This window comes from Miscanthus floridulus, chromosome 4 (genome assembly GCF_019320115.1).
Source record: "Miscanthus floridulus cultivar M001 chromosome 4, ASM1932011v1, whole genome shotgun sequence".
In the NCBI taxonomy this organism is placed as follows: Eukaryota; Viridiplantae; Streptophyta; class Magnoliopsida; order Poales; family Poaceae; genus Miscanthus; species Miscanthus floridulus.
The window spans coordinates 45,774,833-45,779,266 of NC_089583.1; the positions used below are offsets into that span (position 1 = coordinate 45,774,833).

Sequence of the window (4,434 nt, forward strand, 5' to 3'; positions counted from 1 at the left end):
GTGAGCATCCAAAATAGGGGTAATAATAGTGGGTGCCTACCTGTCATGATGTCTCGATGACTGAGGATGATCATGAATAATCGAATGCTTGGATAAACTCGATACTTGGATAAGGAGATCGAGAGAGATATTGTGATTTGGAACTTGGAAAGAGGGATCTAATAGTGGATTAGTGTTTACTTTATTTTTATCTAACCATGTGTAGGGTGGTTAGAACCTAAGGTTCAGTTTGCAACATTGTAACATTTTAAAATATTTCACGGACACTCCGCCATAGGCGATGGACGCTCCGTAGGGTGATTGATGGGTACTACATGTACTTATGCTTGTTTTACATTCAACTTTGTCCCCCAGATGGGTACCAAATAGTGAATCTACTGAGCTTTCTTTGTGGAGTTTCACGAGTGCCAGACGTATGTTAATAGCTGTCCCTGTGAAGAATGGAGTTTGAAAGAAGATTAGGAACCATTGTGCTATACTCTGATGTAAGTGTTAATATAAGTATGTTTCTGCTATGTATAACATTGTTTCTGATATTCACCATTTCTGTTGTTGTATGTGTTTGGAATTCTTGGGCACACATGCATGGTGAGTGTTTGGTTTTCTTTGGGAAACTGGGTGTTATAGACATCCCTCCAAATGAGAACTTTCCTGAAATCACAAATCACAGATTACCTCATGGACAGGATACGGTCTTAGTTTTTTATGGCAGCGATTATGCTCTTACGTTGGGTGATATGGACAGCAAGAAATGATATAATTTTTAATGGAATTCAACCGAGTCTAAGAGCCTCAAAGAAACCTCTTCTTCAAGGAACTTATATGTTGTTATCCCACAGAGTCATGTCAAAATCTTGCGATGCTTGTTGATCAATGGACACAAAATCTGGTGTAATTTGTAGGCTTTTTTTTTTATTTGTTTCTTTGTTTCCTCAATTGTAACTTAACTTGTAACTATTTCCTCTTATGTTAATATATTCACTGTAGGGCCCTGGTCCCTCCAGATTCCTAAAAAACAATAAAATAGCCGTAAATGCTAATATCTACACTGGATCGGAGACTAAAACCTAGATGATCGAGCTGGTTTTCCACCATATGGGAATTTACATATATAGCCGACGAGTAATTAGCTCGCCTGGCCACATTGTACTATAAATCTTTGGAACATATACTACCAGATCGATCGATGCATTCCCGCCACTACAACACAAATTAAACCCCCGTATTGAAACAGCTCTCTAGCACGGCTACGAATATACAACGTCAGCCCGCATCCCACCTCCCCGCTTCCCACGCCAGGGGTGGCCACTGGCCAAAACCACCGTTCCAATTTCCAAACTTCTCGTCTTCTCCCCTTTTCTTTCTCCCACGTCAAACCATATCTATTATTACTAGATCTAATCTCGGTCGAGCGCTTGGAGAGGCAGCCACAGACATAGAGACCGGCGTTGAGCACTTGAGTGGATAAGGTGGTGTGGCAGGGCAGAGGCCTCAACAACGTGAGTTCGGCACCCTCACCGGTCATCTTGGTGGCGAGTGTAGGCGGGTCCATGGTCCAGTCAAGTAGGAGACTGCCGCCCTCTCCGGGGAACGTCTCGGCGGCGAGCATGATTGGGAGTTGCCACAAATAAGATAACAGGGTCCAGGGGGAAGAGATGCGATGACGGCGACGCTGGCCAACAGCAGATGCAGGGCTCAACCAATCCATCTCCACCACCATCACTTCTGATTTCCAGGTCGGATCCCTAATCCAGGGTTTACAATACCGGTAAGGAAAAAATTTCGGTCCCCAGCGATAAATGCGAAATTTCGGAAATATCGGAAATATCGGTTCAAATTTAAATAAATTTAAATTGAGTTTTAAACAAATTTGGCATCATTTCACTAGAAAAACTCTATAATCCATCATCCATCATAAATTTATATAATATCGACGAAATAACACAATATATCATAGAAGTAGAGTCGCGGTAATACAGTGGCCTGACGGTGGGCGAGCTGCATATACTAGTGCCGTCAAATGTGTGAGTGAGAAAATTAAATAAATTTGATGAAATTTAGGGCTTTGATAAGACTAGATGATATGGAGGGTCATTTTAGTGTGGTTTGGTGTAATTTTAAAGTGAAAGATGAATTTAACTGAAAAATTTTGACCGATATAAAAAAATTTCGGACCTCAGCGAAAAAGGCGATATTTCAGAAATTTCGGCGATATTTCGCCAAAATTGTAAACCCTGCCCTAATCACCTCTTTCTTCTGATGTCTAGGTTGGATCCCTAATCACCTCACTCTTCTGATGTCCAGGTCCAATCCCTAATCACCTCTCTCTTTGATGTCCAGGTCCAATCCCCAATCACCTCTAGACTCTGGTTTTGCAGCTCTCTTCTGATGTCCAGGTCCGATCCCCGATCAGCTCTCTTTCTTGATGTCCAGGACCGATCCCCAATCACCTTTGGTTTTTGCATTTGTGATAATTGCATAGCATCTTAGAGGGGAAGTCACGAGTCATCATGGAGTAGCTGATTAACAGCGCCACTACCTGTAATTGGAGAGATGAGGACAAACTGTTTTGTAAGTCTGACCACTGAACATCCTAGATGGGAAGAAATTGAGCAATCTCCTATTTATTTTACTTCTATATTTTTCCTACTCCGAAAATCTACTATTCTCTGACTGATGGTTTGTGAATTGTTATATTTCCATGTGTGATTATTATTAGTGCTTTGACATAGAGCTATCGACATTTTCTTTTAACTTGTGCAGACTGCAGACAAAGACATGTCTTCTAAACTTTTCTGCTTTGATATAGAGGTACAATGTAATTGAATAATTAAGGTTGTAATAAATAAAATTTAATATCTAGCAAGATCAGCCAAACCCTTTTCCCAGTATATACACTTGCCTGGATCTATATAAATATATATTGACAAATCTGTACGTAATTTAGTCTAGCTTCTAGATAATGTATTATTAATGTACGAGAGAGGTCCGTATCATGCATCGTAGTACATGAAACTAACACAATATCAGTCTTCTACATCAACAATCATAGTCTTGAGTATTTGGAAGGTGTGTTTTAAACATAATTTTCCTTTCGGAGACACTGCTCAAGGATTTGTTCCATCTGGTAGCACGCTAACTTCCTCAGCATGTTTTCAGTAAAATACTTGGGATTAAATTTATTTTTCACTATTTTTGAAGTGTAATGGGCTTCCGCTCTAAACCTGTATGCAAATTGTAGTTTGACTCCACTGTGCTAAGTTTGAGATGCAATCCAACTCTGCAAGTCAAAGATTAGTATATTAACCATTCTGATTTTAATTTTCTTATATTTTTGGCGTGGACTGTACATTGAAAGATTTACCTATTTTCCTTTGCATCCAAGATGTTAAGCAGATCATAAAGGTGCAGGGTCACATGATGTATTTCTACAATAGTACAGTGAGGTTAGTTTGTATGATAAACAATCAACTAAGTTGGAATCATCTAAAAAGAATGCACCAACAGAGCAGGCATGCAACTATGGCAAGGTGGACTCATTTCATTTGTAGACTGAAAGTGTGTTGCCATGTAAACCTAGAATATGAATCCTCACATGATTAATTCTACTATGACTTCAGACATTAATGACTGGCTCACTTTGGAAATATGCTGATAAAAAATTGTCTGAATCTGCAGTTGCAGAGGCGCAGTGGTGGTTGTGGCATTGCATATATGATGTTTATTCTTCAAAGAAGAGCAGGTTTGATCAAATTACTAGAAGATTTCCTATTGCTTTTCGAAAAACACTAGAACATGATTGAACTAGTCATGGCTTTTTAGTATAGTTTGTGTGACCTTATTGAGATCATGTTCCTATATTTCGATGGGAGCTAGTTTTGTTGATAATGTTGTGAATTTCATATATAACATTTCATTCGTAGGGATGTTTTTTTAGAGTATTGTACCAAAACGCTTGTATAATTACTATATGTTGCACCTTTTTTCATTGCAGGATTGATGAAATAGGAACACGTGATGAATGGATGGTTGGTGGCATTGTAGATGGCTTATTTGTGTTTTATATATTTTATTCCCATATGAATGTTGTAAGCAGAAAAATGTGCCCTGGATTTTTCAGATGGTGCTCATTGTAACGCAACAATTGCTTAATATATGGCTGAGTTTTTTATTTCTCATGTGTGAGATGATCTCTAATTTTCCATTATATTGCAAATGGATTATTTATTTATTTGGGTCCAAATTATAATAATTTCTAATATTAATGTTCATTGTATGATTTATTATTCCTTGTTACCCATGTAAGCGTTGCAACAATCCAAACTATACGTAGCAATGAACCATAGAAATCATTCGGCTGCAGTTAGTACAAACAAATGTAAACGTTGCAATAGCCATCAATATCCGTTGCAAGATTGCAACGATTATTTGTAA

General features: G+C 38.5%; 1 long non-coding RNA gene across 3 annotated transcripts; it reads left to right on the forward strand.

The window, feature by feature from the left end:
* The first annotated feature begins 1,298 nt into the window (after positions 1-1,298).
* LOC136551456 (uncharacterized) lies at positions 1,299-4,145 on the forward strand. 3 transcript variants are annotated; one of them, XR_010782573.1, is made up of 6 exons: positions 1,299-1,736; positions 2,341-2,396; positions 2,493-2,571; positions 2,764-3,446; positions 3,679-3,742; positions 3,995-4,145. It is a non-coding gene; the product is annotated as an uncharacterized lncRNA (long non-coding RNA). The 3 variants fall into 3 exon arrangements; XR_010782574.1 differs by having other exon boundaries at positions 2,305-2,396; positions 2,764-3,742; XR_010782572.1 differs by having other exon boundaries at positions 2,764-3,742.
* The last annotated feature ends 289 nt before the right edge of the window (positions 4,146-4,434 follow it).